The sequence below is a fragment of the Triturus cristatus genome, chromosome 9, assembly GCF_964204655.1.
Source record: "Triturus cristatus chromosome 9, aTriCri1.1, whole genome shotgun sequence".
Taxonomy (NCBI): Eukaryota; Metazoa; Chordata; class Amphibia; order Caudata; family Salamandridae; genus Triturus; species Triturus cristatus.
The window spans coordinates 614,580,832-614,603,645 of NC_140592.1; the positions used below are offsets into that span (position 1 = coordinate 614,580,832).

The window sequence follows — 22,814 nt, forward strand, 5'->3', positions numbered from 1 at the left end:
TGATTTGATTAAGGATCATCTAAAAAAAGCTCCTAATCTTTCAAGTTTTGATCCAAATAAGGATTCATATGTTATGACTGATGCCAGCTCCAAAGGACTGGGTGCTGTGTTACTACAGTCCGGTGATGCAGGGGACAATACCATTCTGTTTATATCAAGGCCTCTCAGAGGGGCTGAGTGCAATTACTCGGTCGTTGAGAAAGAGGCTCTAGCTGTGTACTGGGCGATTCGTAAACTGCGAAAATTTTTGTGGGGTAAAGGGTTTGTTGTAGTCTCAGACCACAAACCGTTGAAGGAAGTTTTCGGGAAAAAAGGGATTGACCGTGTGTCACATAGGATAAGGAGATGGGTCGTTGCATTGCAAGAATTTGAATTTGTTGTCCAGTACTTGCCTGGTGCTAACAATATTCTTGCTGACTGTTTGTCAAGACTTGGTGGGTCCACTATTTCGGATGAAGGTGATGATGAGGAGGATTATTTTTTGGGTGAAGCTTCTGGTGGTGAATGGAGTGTGTGTCTGGTCACCCAGGGGGTGGTCACTGAGGATGAATGGAATGCTGTGTTGAGGGATGATGCTGTCCTTCAGCGTGTTGTTTGTTTTGTTCGTGATGGGTGGTGTGAGAAGCATGTGTGTGATGAGGAGATTAAGGGTTTTTGGAATGTCAGAGACGAGTTGTCGTTTTCTAATGGGCTCCTCTTTAGAGGAAGTAGACTGGTTGTTCCTACTGCTGTACGCCAAAAATTGGTTGAGAATGCTCATTCCAGTCACATGGGCATAGCAAAGACGAAAGAAAGACTGAGGGAAGGTTATTGGTGGCCTGCAATGGACACTATGATTGAAAGATTGGTGCGCTCGTGTCCTCAGTGTGCGGGTAGTGACAAGGTTCTCAAATGTAGGACTCAACCCTTGGTTATCAGAAAGCAAGCAGATGGTCCCTGGTCTGATATTGCTGTAGACATTCTCGGACCGGTAAGGGTGAAGTCTCGAGATCAGTATGTTTTGGTCTGTGTGGACATGTTTTCCAGGTGGCCAGTCATCAAAATTGTGAACAGTGTTGATTCTGCTGCTGTCATCAACTTTCTTGATGGTCTTTTTGCTGGTGAAGGGTTGCCAGCATCTGTACTGACAGACAATGGAGTGCAGTTTGTGTCTAGTATGGTGGAGGAATTTTTCCGTGAAAGAGGGATTTTGCATAAAAGGGCTGCATTGTATCACCCTGAATGCAATGGTGTGGTTGAGAGGTTTGTGAGGGTGCTCAAGGAAACTATGCAGCTGGCATTAGTGTCTGAGTATGACTGGGAGGAAGCTGTTGTTAAAAAGGTTTATGAGTATAGAGTCACACCCCATTCCTCTACTGGTGTTTCCCCTTTTACTCTGTTTAGAGGAAAGGTCCCCAGCACGCAGGTGAATCCTCTTTGGGTTACTTCAAGAAGGTTGGAACTGGGTGGTCCTATTGACAAAACTGAAGGTTGGAGGGATCGTGAAATGGATAAAATGGTTAAGAGAAAGGAGTTGTATGACAACAAGAAGAGTGTTAAGAGAACGGTTATTCAGGTGGGTGATTGGGTCAGGGTAAAGCTACCTGAGAGGAGGTTCGGGAAGTCTAAATTTGGTCAACCAATTAAAGTGATAAAACTTCTAGGTAATGCTGTCAGAACTCAGGATCATAGAGTGTGGAATCTTAACAGGGTTGCAAAATGTCCTTCCAAATGTGTAGAGGGAGATGGGTCTCAAGCTGTACCTGTTCCCTCCATTTCTTCTCAACCTGAATCGTCGAGACCTATCAGGTTGAGGAGAATTCCTCGAAGATTTCAAGATTGAGGCTTATTGTTAGTCACAGTGTTGTTTTTAGTTTATTTTTTTTTTATTTTTGTTCTTTGGGTTTGATGTTTTGGAAAAAAGGGAGGTGATGTAGTGTTTTAAGTAGTGTTCTAGGTTGTAAGAGGGAGATGATGTAATGTTCTAGAGTGGGCTTAGGTCACTTGTCTATGTCATACTGTGTTGGCATATTCTAATGTGGAATGTTCTTGAGGCAGAATGTTACTTCTTGAACGCTGTGGCAGTTACTCTTGGATGTTGAAGGATGGGGTCTCTTGCATACATCCTACAATAAAGAACCTACAAAGCCTACCTTGTTCCTGTCATCTGTTTCCTGCATCTTCATTACTTCACCCCGGTTGGCGCTTTATGATTCTGAGGATGATATTTAATCATTAAAAATTCATAACTCCGGTTCTGCCTATTGGATGTTTGTTGTATTGCTCTTGTTTTGTTTGTTAAATTAGGCTCTATTGTCCTAACGTGGTGTGGAGTTTTTTTGTGGGGTGTTGTCACTGTTTTACTGTATTAAGTGTCGCACAAATACTATACACATGGCCTCCTAAGTTAGGCCTGACTGCTCTGTGCCAAGCTACCAGAGGGTGAACCCAGGTTAATTTAGGGTTGTATCTGACTTACCCTGACTAGAATGCTCATCCCTACTTGAACAGGGTGCATACCTCTACCAACAAAACACAGCATTTCTAAAAGGTCTTATTAGGGCCCCGGGGTTTTGACAAGTGATGGCTGTAGTTGCAGCACATCTGCCAAGCTTGGGGTGCCAGTCTTTCCCTACCTCGATGACTGGCTGATGAAGGTGCGTTCGCTCCAGGCTGTCCTCACCCACCTCCAGACTACGGCGAACCTTCTGCACACACTGGGGTTTACGATCAATATGCCAAAGTCACAGCTGACTCCAACTCAAATGCTGTTTTGCATCTGATCGATTCTGGACACGGTGCAGTTCCACAGCTATCCTCCGAAGAAGTGAGTCCAGGATATTTGGCTTTGATCCCAACATTTCAGCCCCTATCCTGAATTTTGGTGACACTGATTCTGGGACTGATAACCTCATGCATCCACAGGCCTCAAAAAATCTACTTGCACACTCACTAAGGTGAGTCAAATTTTCTGTTCAGTCAGAGAGTGAAGGAGCAATAAAGATGCCCTTAAATCTTGTTTTTATCTTGTCTTTGCTCTGTTCAGAGACAGAGGTCAGAAGTCAGTGTACAATTACTTTTCCTTCTCTGGCTTCAGAGTTCTAGGATTTCGTGAAGTGATCTGTCTAACCTTCTGTACGAATTGTGAAATGAAAGGCTGTAGGCTGTCAGGTTTTTCCTAACACACATTTAAACAGCTAATAAGTCAACTGTACAAATAATTCGAAATATATTTAAGTAGCTCTGAAACCCAATTTTTTCTACTTCTGTATGATGAAAAATATATTTTATTAGGATAAAAAATCTTTACTTGATGTGTAAATGATAAATATGTTTTCTGAAACCCAGTTTCACAGATTCTTGTTAATACACCATATAGTTTTATCAGGAAAGCTGCAAGGTAGTGGGAAGGTTTCTGGCCAGTTCTTGGAAATGTGCTGTCTGTAACTGACAGTGGGTTACCACATCATGCTTTAGTAATATATTTATTAAAAGTGGATGTTTAAACATGAAGTGAGAAACACTCCTGCCCCACCCTGATGGCAATTCTATCAGTAAACTGAGAGGCAAATCAGGGGTCATGTGTACCCTATATGTGGGCTAGATGCTTATTACGCATGGAGCAAATGTTTAGTCAGTTTAATCAATCAAAAGAGGGTTTTTTTTCTACAGCAGAAATGAGGAACTCACATGTTTGAAGGTGCACTTGTGTGAAAATAAAGAAAAAGGTGACTCTGTAAAATAAAATATTTGCCAATTATCACACAGTTTGAGACCAGCTTTCCGGTCAAGTACATTATAGTTAGGTCAAATACATTATTCAAGTTACTGGACTTTCAGGTCTAATAAAATGTTTATGATTTTTCGAACCCTGATCCTGCAGGTAAAGTGTACCTTATGGTCCATGCAGGATTTGCAGCGGGGGGTCTTAAGTCCCAGTGGCGGAAACACCAGGGGGATCTCTCCAACCTGGTCCAGATTTCGAAGGAGTCTGTGAAAGATCTGTAGTGGTGGCTAACCTACTACGATTGGGTAAGTGGCCGACCCTCTCCCTTCCCCAGCCAGAGCTGACAGTGGTGACTGATGTATCACTTCTGGGTTGTTGTGGCCACCTGAGAGAGGTGGAAATCAGAGGACTCTGGCCTCCAATGGAAGTTCAGCACCATATGAACCTTCTGGAGCTCAGGACAATCTGCTTGGCATTAAAAGCCTTCCTCCCATCTGTCATGAAAGTCCGGCGTGCAGGGGTACTAGTCATGCACAAATCTTGTGGATCCAGTTGGACGCCTGGGAAATTAAAAGGTAAGGCATCTGCGGCTAAATCTTGTCTCTATCAGATAATGTGTTACCGAAGGTAGGTAACTTGTTCATTAAGATCTGCTACACATGAGTGAAGGAGCAGCTCCCTGAGGGCTTGTGAGCCCATTCCACCAGGGCCAAGGCCGCTGTTAATGCGTCGGCACGCAGGCTACCTGTCCTGGACATCTGCCAAGCTGCCATGTGGGCTCACTCCACATGTTCATGAAGCATTACTACTTGGATAGTCTGGTCCTTTGAGATGGGCATTTCACTTACAGTAGATGTGACTCAGACCGCCAAGGCAAATTCGACTTTTAACAGGGTAGGATATAGTAGCAGAATCGACTACTTTTTGGCCGACGTAAAGCTCTGGCCGGTAATTGTCGATATGGATGCAGTTGAGCGCTCAGAAAGTGACCATAATTCCCTTTGTATGCTGCTACAGGATGAAGTACCCCCAGCCCAGGCATCTTATGGTAATAGAGACACGGGTTCCCTCTCGTACACCAACAATCTTAGGACAATTAGATGGGACTGGGTGATGAAAACCCCAGAAGCACTGGAAGTGATTAAGAATAGTGTAATTGTCACCTACGAGTCCCCATCAAAGCTCCCTCTTATGTCTAGAACCAAGAATTGTGCTATCAATCATGAAAAATGAACAACCCATATCAGAGGTATTGGGGAAACAAAGGCGCTGGGGTAATACTGTGCCTAACTCTGATAATTGGTACAATGGTGAATGCAGGAAAGTTAAGAATGAGCTCATTGCGGCTTAAGACAAAAGCACAGCCAGATATATCTAAGAAAAGGAAGTTGTATCACCAACTGATAAACAAAGCTAAAAGAGAATGCAATAGTTTGCTATGGACTAATTTGCATGTAGCACTTTCCAACAAAGACAATAAGTCATTTTGGAAAATAGTTGCTGGTTGTCTCAATGATTGTGAACAAACCCTTGAATTCTTTATCCAGCCTCAAGATTGGATGGCACATTTTGAACAACTTTATTCTCATTAGTGTGTCACTACCGAAAGCGATGTAGAGGCTATACAAATCAGTTACACCCCTAAGTGTCCCAACCTGACCTTTTTGCTTAGTGAAACACTAACATCTGTTAATTCCTGTATTCCCAGTCTCGCTATGGGGCCAGACAGACTGCACAACGACCTATATAGGGAAAACCCAGAATCTTGGGGCTATACATCAATCTGTTTTCTAATACAATCCTAGCTGATATGGAGATTCAACCCTTCTGGAAATTTGTTGGAAATTATTACTATTTATAACAAGCATTGGCATAGCCAATAGGTCTCGCCTTTGGGACCTTATAAGTGTTTAGCCATGCAACAGTTGCATTACTAAATACTTATAAGGTCCCAAAAGCGAGACCTATTGGCTATGTCAAGCGGCAGTGCGGCTGCGAAAGTGAAAGTAATTGCGGTCAAGCGCGGCGCGCGCACATGCACTGTAGCTCTAGGCTGGCCTGGTAACACTTTTTGGAGCCCTCTCAATCAGTCTCGTCAGACCAGCGCATGCGCTGGGTCAGGCGAGACCTAAGAAGGGGACCGGGCAAATGGCCTATAAGCCTTATCGACTCCCTACAAAAAATCTTTTGTAAACAGGTTTTGGCTCGTATACAAGAGGATTAGGGACAGGAGTATACTCTCGGATTGGCAGGCAGGTTTAGGCCAAATTTGAGTACTGTGGAGCAGATTTTTAGTTTTGCCTGCATGTACTGGAGAGAGGTGATTATTGGCAAGGACAAACTATATGTTGCCTTCGTCGATCTTCATGCAGCATGTGACTTGGTTACTCGTGCCAAGCTATGGAGGGTCCTTGAGGAGATGAGGCTACCAACTCCCCTGTTGTACATCATTTTGAGGTTTGCTGTTGATACATTGCTTAGATGAGGTGGGGGCAGGACAGGGCCTTGACCGACTCCATCCACATTAATGGGGGGGGTCAGGCAGGGGTGTGTTCTGGCTCACACTCTCTTTAAACTATATATAAACGGTGTAAATGGCTTTTTAGATAGAGATGGATGAAATGCACCCAAGATAGGAAGGCGGAGGGTTCCCGCACTTCTTTTTGCGAACAACATTTTGTTAATTTCTAAGTCGCTGCAGGTTCTGCAACAACTCCTGAATTCCTTTCAACTGTTGTGTGTGGAGTGGGGCTAGACCAAATGTATGATTTTCACCGGACAGACATCGACTTTCTGTGAGAGGAGGATGCTAGTGTGTGATACAACTCTAGATGTAGTGTCCAGCTTTGAGTATTTGGGTATTAAATTGACCAGGAATTTATGCTGGTCACCTCAGGTGGAAAAAGCTAATTTTTTTTTTTTTTTTTTTTTTTTTGAAACCGTTTATTGCAGTTTGCAAAAGTTACAGGTATGGGCCTACAACCACCAGGCCGGCCGCTAGAGTGACAAAAGCATATTACATATATACAGTAGTAAGTCTCTCGGCAGTGCAGAGTAGTGAAACAGGAGTAATCAATGGTGCAGGCCACACAGCTCCGTGCCCACAGTACGGTTCCCTTTTCTTGAAACAAAACAACACCAAAAAACCACACCCGCAAGGCAACCCGCGATCCAAAGTGACAGCACGTGCTCCATAAGTGGGGGATCCAAACCAGCAGCAGAACTCTGAAGAGGGGAATGGGAGTAGATCAGGGACTAGGGGACCGCGCGCCCGCGGCCGAGGGAGGGGGGGGCCGTCTAGGGAGACGGAGCAGGCGAGGCAGCCGGTAGTAGTGGCGGCTCACAAATACCCCCGCGGTAGGCGTTCCAGGGGCCCCAGAGTTTCACCCACGCCCCAGGCTTACCCCTAGCCACATACACCACCTTTTCACGAAACATACACCAATCCATATGCTCTTTCCAGGCCGACACCGCAGGGGGCCTCTGGGATCCCCACAATTGAGCAATATCACGCTTAGCTATCATATATCCCAGAGTCACCCACCGCGTCTGCGGGACCGAATAGTCATTTGGTTCCCATACATTCAGCAAGCATCTCCTCGCTTCAGGCAGCAGCGCGACACGCGTAACCACACGCAGGACCTCATGCACACCACGCCAGAATCGCTCCACCTTCGGGCACTCCCACAGTATATGCATGAAAGTCGCCAACGCACCACAGCCACGCTTACACATTCCGTCACCAGCAAAACCCATACGTAGAAGCCTTGGCCCCGTCACGTAAACCCGGTGAAGGATCTTGAGCTGGACGAAACGAAGGCGAGCCGGGATGGCCACCTCTTTCAGAGAGGCCAGCGCGGAAATCCAATCCTCGTCGTCCAGCTCCAGCCCATCGGCAACCCAAGCCTCGCGGAGACTAGTCAGCAGGCACGATCTATCGTTGATTAGTTTTTTGTATATGAGGGAGATCGTGCTGTCCGGGACATGGCCATCTAGCACTCTGTCCTCCAGGGGGGAAGACTCCGGAATGGATGCGACGTCCGGGAAGACGGAGCCCAGCGCATGGCGGACTTGTAGGTACCGAAAGTACTCATTGCCCTGCAGCTGAAACTCCGCCTGCAGCGTCTCAAAAGTTTTGAATCCCCCCCTCGTCCAGAGATCTCCCACCGTGCTGATGCCGATCGTGTCCCACTTCTCGAAGCCCTTCGACGTCCACAGAGAGCCCAACCTCTCAGACGCATACAGCGGTGACGCCCGGGTCAAACGGTCCTTCCACCCCATAGCTGCATTGGCCGCGTGCCAGACACGCACCATGACACGCGTCGGTCCCGTCAAACGGGAGTCGGGCGCGCCAGAGTAGAGCGCTCGATTGTAATCGCCTCCGGGCAGGAGCATCTTATCCATCTCAAACGCCGGGTTCAGGGCGGGCCCGTAGAGGCCATGATTAATTGCAGCTAGTTGGGAGGCCCAGTAATACCGTTTAATGTCCGGGAGGGCGACCCCTCCATCGTACCACGGGAGCGTCAATTTAGCCAGAGCAATGCGCGGCCTCCCGTCCCAGAACAGGCGCCGCTGGAGGCCCTCCACCTCACGGAAGTAGCGTGCCGGGACCAAGTCCATAGTGTTCTGGAGGGCGTACAGGAAGCGCGGCAGGGACATCATTTTAAACAAGGCCGCTCGGCCGAGCGGCGAAAGCGGCAGACGCCGCCAGCGCACCACGTCCTCCTTCAAGCGCTGGAGGGGGGGCAACAAATTCCGCTCATAGCGGGCCTCCGGGTCGAGAGTGATATATATACCCAGGTACCGAAAACCCTGGGAGGCAATCTGGATCGGACAGTCCCGTGGTAGGACCGGAGCCTCCCCGGAAAGCACATAGACACAGGATTTCGCCCAGTTGATGACCAGGCCTGAGTTGCGACCGAATGAGCGCAAAACATCAACCAGGACGATCAGTGATTTACGCGGGGAGGCGAGATACAGAAGGATATCGTCCGCATAGAGGGACACGCGGTCCTCATGCTCGGGGGTCCAGCGGAGACCACGGATAGAAGGGTGCCACCGCAGCCACTCCGCCAGGGGCTCCAGGGCCAGGGCAAACAGGAGAGGCGAAAGGGGGCAACCTTGTCGCGTGCCCCGCCCCAGCGGGAATGGGGCCGAGACTCGCCCATTCACCACCACCTGCGCCAACGGGCTCGAATATAGCAATTTGACCCAGCTAATGAAACCCGGGCCAAACCCAAATTTCGCCAGCATCGCCCAGATGTATGGCCATTCAAGCGTATCGAACGCCATGGTGGCGTCCAAGGACGCCAAGATGGCCGGCTCCCGCACAAATGGGACACGTGCGAGCACCCCGTGTAAGCGCCGCAAATTGAGCGCCGTGTTGCGGTGTGGTATAAAGCCAGATTGGTCTTGGTGGACCAAATCGCCCACCACGCCAACCAACCGGTTGGCCAACACCTTGGCGAGGATTTTGGGCTCCGCGTTCAAGAGCGAAATCGGCCTATAGGATGTGACCCGTTCACGGGGCTTCCCCTCCTTGTGGATCACCACAATTGTGGCCAGACGCTGGTCCGGCGGGAGGGAACCCTGCGAGTGGGCCGCCAGGAACATCGCGCGCAGGTGGGGCGCCAACACATCCGGGCGTAGCTTGTATAGCTCGATGGGAATGCCGTTAGGGCCCATGGCCTTGCCGGATGCGACCGAGCGAATAGCCAAGGCAATTTCGTCCGAGGTGGGAGGGGCGTCCAGCGAATCCCTGTCCTCCACTGTAAGGGAGGGCAGTGCGATGTCCCGAAGCAGGGCATGGGAATCTTCCTCCGAGCAGGGGGAAACCGGGGAGTAGACGTCGCGGAAATAATCCGCAAAGCAGGAGACAATGGCTTCCGGCTCGGTGACACACGCACCATCCACACTCTCAATCAAAGGCACCACGCGGCTCGCTCTCTCCCTCTTATCCAACCACGCTATCAATTTGCCAGCCTTATCCCCCACATCATACAATCGCCCCTGCTGCTCTCTACTGAGGCCCCTGGCCGCCTCCGTAACGAGGGCCCGATAGGCCGCCTGCTTTAGGTGTAGAACATGCAACTTGGCGTCTGTTACCCCGCTCCCCAGGTCGCCCTCCAGTTCTGCAATCTCGGCCTCCACCCGGGTCACCTCCTCCCGCTCGCGCCGCCGGGCATGGGAGATAAAGGAAAGGGCCTCCCCTCTAAGAACTACCTTAAACGCCTCCCACAGGGAGATGGCCGAAGGAACCGACCCCACATTCTCGTCGAAATATCGCTGTAAGGATTTGATCAAATCGGCACGAATGGTGGGGTCGCGCAAATACCATGCATTGATTGGGGCCACCCTGCCATCCCCCCTCGGGAAGACATCGAAATGCAACAACAATGGGGAGTGGTCTGAGATACCCCGCGCCAGATGGCGCACCTCCCCCACCCTCCCTGCATGGGCCGCCGGGACAAGGATGTAATCAAGCCGCGAGAGGCTACCATGGGCACCCGAGTGGAAGGTGTACTGTCGCAATGCGGGATGCTTTAATCGCCAGCAATCCACCAGGCCCAGCGTGTCCAAAAGGCCGGGCAGCCACGCCTGTGCCCGGGGGAGGTCCCTAGGGGGATGGCGATCCATAGACCCAGAGGCTACCGCATTAAAGTCCCCTCCAACCACCAGCAGGCCACTCGGAAGGTCCAGAAGGAGGCGCCCCAGGTCCGCAAATGTGGTGGCTTGTAACCCAGGCGGGACGTACACTGATATAAAGATAAACACTCTACCCTCCATTCTTCCCACCAGAACAGTGTAGCGTCCCCTCTCATCATGGCGCACCTCGTCAATCTCCAACGGGAGCGAGTTCTTGATCATAATACCCACCCCCCGCGAGCCCGAGGTGAAGCCGGAATGGGCCGCCAAACGATACCCCCGCCGATTCATTGCGTGAAAGGAGTTACCTATAAGGTGCGTCTCCTGCAGGAAGACAACATCTGGCGAAATACGTTTTAAGTACTGCAGGACCACACCACGCTTAATCCTATCCCCCAGGCCGTTAACATTCCATGACAACACAGTCAAATCCCTACCCCCCATCATACGTCGAAACAATCGGTCGTCCCCCACCGAGCATCTTAAAAACAACAACACAGTAGCGGGTTTGCCTTGCGGTACGAACAAACAACACACCCCCCCCACCCCCCGGTCCCAACAGAACTCCCCCCTCCCTGCACCCCTGCATGAGCCCAGACAGCCCCCCCAAAGTGCAGTGTGCCTGTCGCCCCATAGCTAAATACTAACTAGTCCCCCAGAGGAGGAGGGAAGCCCCCAACAGACCCCACACGACCTCCATAGGAGGGGAACATAGGCAATCAATAAATGGTGAAGGAACAACGTCCAGAGCAAGGCCTATACAGTCACCCCTCAATTCTGATCCGGCGGGCCCTCCTCGCCAGCCGCGCCCCCCCCCCGCCCCCCCGGCTCCGATCTCCAGGCAGAGTGTCCAACCAGTCCCCAGCCGCCTCGGGCCGGTCGAAGAAGTGCGTGCGACCATCCACCTCTACCCTCAGCTTAGCTGGAAAGAGCATTGAGTACTTGAGGTTCAGGTCCCTTAGGCGACGTTTAACACCAAGAAAGCTCTGTCTCTGCTTCTGGACCGCCGGAGTAAAGTCTGGGTAGAAATGTACCTCCATGTTGTCAAGCTTGACCGGTCCCTGTTGCCTGGAGGTCTGGAGGATAGCATCTCTGTCCCGAAAGTTAAAAATCCGGGCAATGAGAGGCCGCGGCGGGGCACCGGTCTTAGGTCTGCCCCCGGGGACCCGGTGAGCACGCTCCACCGCAAAAAGCTTACTCAGCCCCCGGGGCTGGAGATGGGTCAGGATCAAGTCTTCCACGAAAAGATCCGCCGCCTCCGCCTCTCGTCCCTCCGGCACCCCCACAATACGGACATTATTCCTCCGGGCCCGACCCTCGGAATCCTCCAGTCGCCGGTCCATCAGGGCGCTCACCTGGCCAAGCCGGCGCACCTTTTTTTGGAGGGCCACCACGTCTGTCGTGAGGCTCGTTGTGGTGTGGGCCAGGGAATCGACTCGGTCGTTCGTTTTGGACAAGTCTGCCCTCACAAGGCTCACATCCACCAGGACCGAGTCTATTTTTTGCGCTAAGGTGTCGAAACGCTGGTCCACCGAGGCCTTCATCTCCGCGATGGCGCCCATGACGTCCCGGAGGGTCAGATCCACCAGATGAGCAGATGCCTCCGTCGGGCCCACCGGGGATGCACGCGATGTCTCCGGAGAACCCTTCTGGAGCGTGTAGCGGTCCATACTGTTAGCCTGGTGCGCCGTGCCACGGCGGGTTGTCTTCACCTTCGCCCGGTCGCCATCTTGTTTGGTGGACATGCTGGCTCTTCCACCGTCGTGCCAAGCTCCCCGAACGGGCCGCTATACCAAGTCGCTGGTGCCAGGGGGGGGGCGGGGGCGACCACCGAACCGCAAGTCAACCCACCGCCGGCGGGTCAGTCGGGCTCCAGGACAAGACCACACCGCCGCACCCCGCTCCACAACCCGACCCCGCTTGAGAGCAAGGAGGGCGCAAAAGCGAAAGTGAAAGTGCGGGGTACGCGAGCTGCCCAGCCCTGCCCGCCGCTGTTATTCACTTCGTCCCCGGATCGCCCCACTACTCCAATCCGGGGGGCCGGCGAGGAGAAGGCCGCAACCTTCGATCGATGCTCCCACCGGTGTTCGGGGTCCGATTCGAGCCCAAAAAACGGGTGGCGCCTCAGCTCGGGTTCCCCGACACAGTCCCCTCAACAAGGACAGGATATCGCCAGGATTAATTCAGGAGGTCGCGGAGGTCCTCGGGAGCCTCGCACCTACGCGGCCATCTTGGTTGCGCGCTAGGCTCCTCCCCCAGCTCATTTATTTTTGATCCAAACTACTGCGTATGTAGCGAAAAGCCACAGAAAAACATAATCGAGAAGGGTGGCTCTGGCATTGGAAATATATAATGTGAAGGCCCTAGGGACGGTTCTATATGTTGAGAGCTGTGGGGCTATTCAAGTACACAGTGCCTTTTCATATTGGAGCAAAGGTTTTTAAGAACTCTACTGAATCTCCCTTTAAGTACACTGTTGATCCCCCATATATATTTAGACTTGGCCCAACAGAAAATTGCCCACACGATTGAAAGCAGAATGTTGTTATATTGGTATAGGCTATAGTCAACACCTACCCTCGATTCCTATCGGGAGGGAATCAAAGATCTTTTGGTCCCACAGATCGCATGGAAAATACCGTGGCTCTGTGCCATTAAGGCCCTCCTTCACAGATTGAAATTGGACAAATATTGGACCTCACCAGATAGCATGTGTTTGATTGGAAATACTAGTTTAAAGTGACTATTTTGGGAATGTGTGACAATTGATAACTTTGAACAGTGCGAGGGCTCCTTATCTGTGTCTTTCACTGACTGGAATCCAATGACCTTTTACGAAAGTGCTATTGATGAAACTGTCCCTCTATTAGCAAAGAAACTCTTATCTTCAATTTAAGTATGGCACTTTACCTATAATATCATTTACTTGTAGATGGCAACAGGAAAATGGTCCATACGATGATCTGTATGCAGGCTGTGAAGGATGCTCTCAGTCGCTTATCCATGTTCTGTTTTTTTGCCCCTTTTATAAATACATATGTGCAAAATGGATTGTTCCCCTGTGCAAAAATCTTGGTTGTAGATAGCTTCAGGAAACGTTCAGAATATTGCACCTTGATACTAGTCATGTGGTAGTTTTTTTTCTGGCTATGTTTTTAAAGGCATTTTGTATAAAGTGCGCTAAATTACTACAGGCTGCTACTGACTTTTGAAAATAATTATTTGATGTTTGTGGGGTTTTGTGGTGGGACATTTTCTACGCTGTAGTTTTTATGCAATTTTTTTTCCTTTCACACCTTTTCATAGTGGTTTGTGCCATGAATGTCTGTGGTTTTTATACTGTCTTTTTATTTATAAATGGATATTTTTATTTGCCCTTTTATGTCTGTGTATTGTGGCTGTTTTGTTTGTCTATACTTTTATGATCCATAGAGATCAAAATAAAGTCCTATGGTATGGGTCAGTGCAAAAGTCGTAGACGTGATGCTTATTTTTATAGAGTGATCGAGCAATTATTAGTAGGCATTTTAGAGAATGTGCTTTGGTGATGATGTGACTTTGTTTTGTAGTAGAGTGAGCAGTATTTTGTGGTCTTGTAGTTGGTGTATCCTTAGTGAACCAGTACACTTACATGTGCTGCCTTCCATGACAAAGAATCCAAAGTCCCTTCTGTGATCTCACACTTCAACAGCAATGCGGCGTTTTGGTCCATCTTGCTTGTAGAACAAGATCGCACACTGCTTTATAGCTCTACAGATTTTAAGGAAGAAATGCATATGTAGGCATATCTTTATGTAGTCCATAGAGATAACAAACTCCTAAACCTAAAACAGTGCAGCCAGCATTTGTGTTCATATTTGGCAACATTTAACAGGTTAGTCTTTGAAGCCAATTGGCCTGAGGACAAAACGGCATACTTATTTTAGCAAGGACTTTAAGACGAGCTAAAAGACTTACTTGCCCAGGTAGTAAACCCCCAACACCCCACAAGTTGCACAGAACTAACTGAACAAGTAAATACATCAGAAATTATGTGAAAGACTAACGTACAAATCAACATTTAGTTTCAAAGAATCAAATGGAGAATCACATTTATTTAAAGGAGTTTATGAAAAACAATTTGAAGACACAAAGCAGCGCAGTGAATATTGGTGCTAAATAAATGTGCTCTATACTTTCTTTAGAGGTCCGCGGCCCAATACAGCATGTTCTCAACAATCATATAGGGTCTGTGATTTTAAAGTCAATAATGATTTGACCCCAATAAAAATGGCAGAATCATCATCAGGTCTACAACGAGCCCAAGATAGAACTGAAACAGTAATAGAGAGAGAGTGATCAGATTGAGCAAAGAAAAAGAAAAGTGAGCCAGTACAAGTCATAGTCAATACTCATGAGACCGTACTTACATTATGAAAGGTAATGCAGTTGTTAAAGGAGGGGGCCCCTGGTGACAAGCCTCAGAAACAGGGTGGGCGGCAATGGCCTAAATAAAAATAAATGTAAAGAAGAGCTGCTTAAAACCCTCAATATGGGTGATACTGGAGAAGGGGAGAGTGTGCAGTAGTATGAAAGGCACTGACCGGAGCTGAAATTATGCTGGATACCCATTGGGCAATACTAATAATAGGGTGTCCCAGTATCATGCAGAACCTGGGGAATATCAACAATATATAGACAGTGGTTCTGCCATGGGGAAGGAATTTCTTCAAAGAAATAACTTCGTCCTCTTGGATGTAGGACCATAAATCAATGATACCCACAACACTGACCATAGACATAAATATCAACTACAAATGACAAGGACTCAATTCATGCTGAAAAGATTGTGTCCGATATATTGAAATTCGTATATCATATGTCATTGAATATATAACTTAATAATATAAGACAGGACCGATACACATTGCACAACTCCTAACAATAAAAATACAAATTTGTGACATAAAAGTGTGGCTGAGACAAAAAGAACCAAAATGTTACAGATAAATAAAACAAAAACTTTTTACAGCGTCCAAATATCTCAGAAGGCCCTAAATAGAGATGTGAATTCTCTTTCATATACAAGCTTTATCTATTTTGGCAGAGAACGCTTATATGATTAACGCCGACTTTTCGACCCCTTATACAGGAGTGTGGGTAGACAACATCACCGTGAGGTATTCATCAGGACTGTAAACCAATAGTGTATATGGCCTGTCTGAGAAAATTCTCAGGGAGATTAGTAATGATATTGCAGGTGAATCGTGCACAAGTGATTTCTTTGAAGAAATTCCTTCCCCATGGCTGAGCCACTGTCTATATATTGTGGATACCAATAGGGGGCACCAGTCGGCCAGCAGTAGGAGGCACATGCATGGTCTTGGAGTCCCAGATTCCTTCATTTGGCTCAAATAGGCCCACAAATAAAATAATGGAGGGGTGTTGGTAGTGCTGACTGGCAGCATGGATTACTTTCAGGACAATGAGTTCTCCAAGCGAAGTATGAGAGGGCAGCATGCTAGTTAATGTAGGTGATAGAAAGGGAAGAAGGACTAAGAGCTGAAAATGAAACTGAAGACAGACTAGGCCCAGGGACAGAAAAAGAGAGGAGTAGTGGTCACCATTTTGTAATAGTTTAAAAGACATTGACAAACCTTAAAATGAAACAGCATAAATACACTTACACCAGAAATGTAGACAGTGCAATAAAATCATATGCACATTGTCAAAAGAGCCAACCAGGTAAGGGCAACAAGATTTAAGAGTCCATATTGTTTCTGTATGAGGAGAGTTCATTTTAAATCAAGGATGTCCAATCTTCCTCAGAATTTAGATCTGTGAGTTAAGTGTCCAAAAGAGCATTTAAGGCAATTCCTCCTTGTTTAAGAGGGATTTGTTATCTCCTCTTCTCTCAGGAGTGGAAATGGTGCTCATCACTTTTGTTGAGCTCACTCTCTAGCTCGTTGTATCCCCCAGAGTCCTGATGAACCTGCCATTTTTATTGGAATCGAAATGCCTTCGACTTTGAAAACACGGATCCTATATTACTGATGAGAACTATATGACTGATGAGAACTCGCTGTAAAGAGCTTTGCTGTTCATGTGTTTGTTGATACCCTTGTCGATCCATCATTTGCGTTAATCTCTTCCAAAGAGATCACTGAGCGTGTTTGTTTTGCTCCAATATTCACTACGCTGATATGCGTCTTGAATTATGTTTTTCATAAACTCCTTTGAATAAATGTTATTTGCCATTTGGTTCTTTGCAGCTAAAGTACAAGGGACCAGTGTTTTTTTTTAATTATAACTACAAGGAAAGGGATCACAACCTTTGGAAGAACAGAGCACCTGCTTGTCCGGTTAGAATGTGGTGTAGGGAGGGTGTACAGAGTCCCTGTAGTTCGCCGACCCTCCTGACCAAGGTAAGGACCACTGGCAAAGCAGTCTTGATGGCTAATAACCGGAGAGGGCAGTTGTGCAGTGGCTCAAAGAGTGCACGTATTTAAAAGTCAGGGCAAGGTTTAAGTCCCACTGGGTCATAATGCTTGGTCTCAGAGTAAACATGTGTTGCAAACTTATTGGAACCTAGGCAAAAAAGGGTGACTTGAACAAAGGAGGTTGGCCCAGCAACCACAAGACTCACTGAAATGGCAGATAGGTGCCCAGGGCAGAGCCCTGTTGCGCCGAGAATAGAACAAGCAGAAGACATCCAGTGGTGCAAGTGATAGGGTATCCTGCCGATGCGCATGATGGTAGGAGGGCAAACTAAAGGGGTTTGGAGTCTTCCACTGGCTGGTGGGGGTGGGGTGGACTAACCCAACCTGGCTACTTGTCCCATCTGAGCTGTGGTACCCGCTTCCTGGGCCATGAAAAAATTGAGAAGCCTGGTGACTGGGTGGGTACGGATGTGGTTGTAAACCCCTTCCGTAGCCGCGGAAGGCGGGCTGGAGTAGGCGAGGAGCCATGGAGAAGCCCAAGGACCTGGCTGTAGCTCTACTATCCTAATAGCACTCCAGCGCTGAGTCCACTTTCTCTCCGAAAAGGAAGAGCTATCAAAGAGCATGTCCATAAGCAAAGCTTGGACATCACCTGAAAAGCCAGTGATTCTCAGCTAGGACAGTGAGTCTGTCGTGTCCAGTCCACATAGTATGGTGAACTGTGCTGCGCCTATCCCGACAGAAATAGCTTTGGAGAGTATGGCTCAGGCCTTCAGCAAGGCCATTAGTAGCGCTTGCGCAACCAAATGCCAGATCATATGGGTGTATCGGTTCAAGAGGCATGCTGTGTTCTCCGACAAAGTGCAAGGCTGGTAGAAGAGTACATCCTCTTCCTAAATGTTTCCAGCCTCTTGGATTCCCTGTTCAGTGGAGTAGAAGTGAACTTTCCCAGGGATGACTCTAGAAGTGGAGGCTTGGCCCACCTAGCTCTGCGGGGTGGGGTGCTGGATACGGAAACTGAGGTCATCAGGAGCGGGGCGTTGGTGTGCATTTGTCCCTGTGCCGGGCTTGGAAAAGGCCCAGAGTAGCACATCGGTAAGGACTTCATTAAAGGGGAGTAAGAGTTCAGATGGGGAGCGACTCCCGGCGGAATCACCTCTGTCAAGACATTCGTCTTGACTGCCACTGAGGAAAGCTGAAGGTTTCAAGACCTTTGCCGCCCTAGGCACTGCCATAGCAAATGAGGCAACCTCCTCCATAGCGACAATAGAGGGAGAGACCAAGCCAGTGTCCGGTGAGCTGTCTAACCCACTGGCATCTGCTAGTTCCTTATACCATCATCGTTGTCCTCAGTATCGTCTGTGGTGTAAAAAAGGGCCCTCAGACCCTTCCCATTCACCTCCTTCTCCAGGCCTGTCGAATGAAAAAGGCTGTGGTTCCGACCTGGATGGCATGGTCCTAGTCTGTGCCAAAACCGGCATTGAATGACGCCCGCCAGGCTCCGTGTCCAAGTCAGGAATGACAAAGGGGATAGCACTGCAGTCGGCACTTGAGTGGGCGCCAAGAAAGGGGTCCATTTCACAGGCAGCTCTGTTCCGGATCCACCACAGGATCCATGGAGCGCAACTGGTGCCGAGGGCGGACCAATCTGCAGGGATATAGTGGGGACCAAGCCCGTGGGGCCCAAAGGAGCTCCAGAGTGGTCGGGCCATCCAAATATGAGGTGCATGGCCTCATAAAAATCTTCATCTGGTTGGGGGGTCGGTGTCACTCCGGGTCCTGGAAAGTCAGTGAAGCACGGAGTGGACCCCAGATAGTGTGACCTGGAGTGCTAATTTTCCTGCGCCTCATCTGAAGACTTAGGAGGGCATGGTGAAGTTGGAGATCTCTTCGACTTTTTGGATTTTTTCTTGTTGTTTGACTTATCTGATGACTTAGAACAGGATGACCACTGCCAGGTGCGGCTCCGTGAGTGGTCCCAGGGATTTCCATGTGACCTGGATCTTAAATGTCGCAGGGTCGTCAGATGTCAGTCAGCGAGGAGCTTGAGGGAAATGCTCCCTCAGTGCATTCGGGTGCATGGAACAGCAATCCTCACAGGTCTCGGGATTGTGGTCCCTCTCCAAGCACTACAGATAAACCAAGTGTGGGTCTGTCACAGACATCTGCCTGTGACAGGCACCACATAGTTTGAACCCAGGTTTCCTTGAGGACATTGTCTCACCAGGAGAGAAGTCTCTCAAAAAGCCTATATGGGCACCACACCCATCATTCATAGTGTGGCTGACGCGGAGCTGGAAGGCGCAAAATACCAGCATGCAGGGTACTGGTTGAAAACATCCAGATCCGGTCTGATGCCAGGGGGAATATTCTAAGATACGGAGTTATGCGGCTAAAAGTCTCTATGAGATAGAAACTGACGTCCACTGGAGCGGTTGTGCTTTTTTATGGCTGCATCGTCACTTCCAGGGCAGAACAAGGTCAGCGTGGAGCCACAAGAGTACACCATCTACAGGGTTATGGATACAATGCTTTTTAAATCTTCTGGCTCCTGTCTCATGCCTGGGATATTCTAAAGGTAAGGAATGGAATCGGTGGATTTTCACTATAGCTCTGCTGTCTGTTTGGTATTGGCAACGTATTTATGTGCAATTGTTGAACGCAGGAAAGCACTTTAGTGACAAGAAAGGATAAGTTACAGTTGCACATGTTTGCTGCTATTGGATAAAGGGCGCTGGGCTGGACTTGGGGCTGTGGGGGGTATTGCATCGCCTTGTCCTCATGTTTAATTAACTCATAAGCGGTGGAATACTATTCTATGAAAATTGTACTCACTGATGAAATTGTTTTTGTTATAATGTCATTTTATACGGTCAATAGTATTTTAGTTAATTAACACATTTTTTAAAGAAATGAATGTATTTGTCTGCATTTCCTTTTATGCAAAGAAAAATTGCGATTAAAGTATAACTGAACTGAGTATCCACTAGAAAGAACATTATCGGAAGTAAGTAACATGTTCTTTCTGATAAAGTACAAATAAATGTTGGAAATTTGCATACCTACAAGATGGTTCTAGACAAATCTTGTAGGTCAAGGAAAGTGTAATTCTGTACATTTCATAACTTCTGCTACATACTGAAGACGTACAGTGCGAGTCCTGCATATATTATGTTAAGAAAGTTTAAATATGTTCTGTTGGCTCTTTTTTTAAATCGGTGTATGTATTTTCTAAAGGTAACTTCTTGCACGGATACTGGATGCGTTGAAGAACAGCTACAGAAGAAGTCTATATTCGCCAAGGCCTTCCTTTCTATTCAAAGTCAACTGGACTCTTGTGGATGTGACCGTGACATCGCTCCTCAGAACTCTGATGAACTAAACTCACTAGTGCAAGAAATGAAGAACAGTAAAGAAAATGCCGTCGCTGTTTTAGAAGGCTATTATGAACTCATTTTGAAGATGATGCAAAAGAACATACATCGCTAGGATTAAAACAGTTTACGTTATCTTTAAAAGGATTACCTATTTTGGAGGTCCGTCTAGATCTCCATGTCTGCAGTGGGAGAGTAATCACGTGGTCTTTCCAGTGGGACACACGGTCTGCTATAACAAGCGGTCTTCGCCTTCTCTTTAAGCAAATTTGGTGAAGTGGTTGGAGACACATATAAATTACGTGTAACAAAGAGGTAATGGTCTGTTTTTTGGAAGAAAACAATGTGGAACCATTTATAAACGTTCAAAGTCTGGATCTGTCCTGCCAGTCAAAGTGTGAATTGTTGTTATTTACAGTTTTCCATGCCCATAAAGGTTTGTCCAAGTATCATTTCCACAAAAAAGTTGAAAATTTAGATATTAGCTGTACTGTATAATACTCAAAAGCTAAATATACCTTTTTCTGGCAAATGGTACAACATGAGAGGTCCTGTAGTTCTCTAGGAAGGCTTTAGTTACGACTATTATATACTTTAAAACAAATCATGACACTCGGCAATGCGAATGTTAACGTGTTCTCTCCCTGAACATCAGAATGTTTATTTTTTAAGATGACTTGTTAAATCATACAAAAAGGATTTTACCGAAAAAGCTGTAAATACAATTCTTATGTGAAAAATGGACATGCTGCATAGAGTTGCTGTTTCAAACAGTTTTTTAAACCACTGCATGTGTTTATTTGTAGATATGTGCTTCTAGCATTGAAACCTAGTGTAATAAAGTTAACGCCTTGTACTGTTTCATTTAAATGACCTTTTTATGAAGAAATGTATAATATTCGCAATTGTAGTTTTTTTTTGGTTTTTACTTGCGTCTGATATGGTATTTTATGTTGGTACAGCTGCTCCCCTACAGCGCTATAACATCACTCATATACATTTATCGATGTATTAAGGTAGAAAACTGACTTGCGCGTGCTTCCGGCTGCACATTTGAATTGTTTTTGTTATTAAGATTTAAAAGTATTTAAGATGTAAATGTGTAAAAAGAAATAAATACATTTTGTTGCAAGTAAAATGAATGTTTATTTCAGTCATACAAACATAGTTGGTTAAACTATTCCCAGTGTATTTAAGTTAGAAAGTCAAAATCTAGGAAAAACAGAAAGAATAATTAGATTGTGAATTATGTGGTAGCAAATAAGTGAAAGAAAGTGATTACATAAAATGATATTTTTTCTTGTTTTCTGTAATTGCAAATATTGTCTGCATATTCGTTTTAAAATAGTTTGTTTGGATGTGTTGGTAACTATATTTTCTCTTATTGCATGTAAGGCCAAAGAAGTTTTGCACACTAATTATTCAGACATTCCTTAATACATCTATTATGAAAATAACTACGCTATTATATAATATTTCTGATGGACACTTCTGACCTCCAATTCCTCACCTGTAGAATTTTCCCCGGTGCCAGACTGGATCTGGAGATTTATTCAGCAATGTTCCCCGCATGGTGGGAGATGGCATTGTTTGGCCCAACGGTGACTTCACACTGCCCCGGAAGTGATGGAGTGAAGTCACATATAAGCCACACCCCTGCTTGCTGATATCTGATAGAGGCTTCTAGCTGCAGATTCCTTACCTTACCCAGGCCTCTGACTGGATCCGGAATATTTTTGTGAGCTGTACCCCTGCGTGCTGGTAGAAGGCATAGTTTGTTTCTAAGTAGCATTACCAGTGCCAGAAGTGAGGGGTGCGGTGCCTATATAGGCGCCAGCTCAGTGTGCTGATGTCAGTTATTTTCATTTGGTGCCAGTCGGCACAGATGCGGTAAGAGCTACACCTATTTGCTTTTTATTGACTGACTTTTTTTTTACCCTTTTGTCGAAGATTTTTTAATATATTCTCTCCTGGTGGGGCAGTGATGTCCACAAGGAAGGCTGGTTTCAAGCCCTGTGGCGCCTGTCACCCACAGATGTCAGTGACAGTTCTACATCTCGTCCGCCGTTGGTCTCAAGCGGGACCAGGGTGTCAAGACCTGCGTTGATTGTTGCGCCATGCACCCCAAGGCCTTCAGAAAGTGGTCTCTCAAACTCCTTACTGTTCAATGTACGACACCACAACGGGCTCGATCCCAGTCAGGAAGAAGGTCCTGGAATTGTTTGCGGAGCCATCCAAGCGCTCATCGTCAAAGTAGTCTGGACTTTCAGGTGAGTCCCACAAGTGTAAGAAAAACAAGAAGCCGAAGAGGTCTTCGAGTTTGCCCCGTCTGTCAAAGTCATATGTCGAGACGAGGAAATGTCTGCATTCGAGGCCTGGTCCAACAGTTGAGCCTGCGTCTGGGCCAACTCTGCGCCTCCCAAGCATCCGGGAGCAACCCCTACCCAACTCAGTGAATTTTATGAGGCCCTGCACCTCATATTTGGGTTGTCCGTTCCAGCTAGAGTGGCTTCAGGCCATGTGGATTCTGGAGGGGCTCCTTCTGGTTTTCTGCCTGTGTTTTTACCCCCGGCACCTGTCGGGCCCATTGGATCTATGGATTGATTCGGACCAGCGCTGATCATGTCACTTAGATCTTCCCCCGTGCCGGCTCCACTGCCGATGTCCCCA

At 47.4% G+C, this 22,814-nt stretch overlaps 1 long non-coding RNA gene across 1 annotated transcript; it reads left to right on the top strand.

Moving 5' to 3' along the window:
• Window positions 1–3,887: 3,887 nt before the first annotated feature.
• LOC146798387 (uncharacterized) lies at window positions 3,888–21,276 on the top strand. Its single transcript, XR_014969154.1, has 2 exons — window positions 3,888–4,011; window positions 20,008–21,276. It is a non-coding gene; the product is annotated as an uncharacterized LOC146798387 (long non-coding RNA).
• The last annotated feature ends 1,538 nt before the right edge of the window (window positions 21,277–22,814 follow it).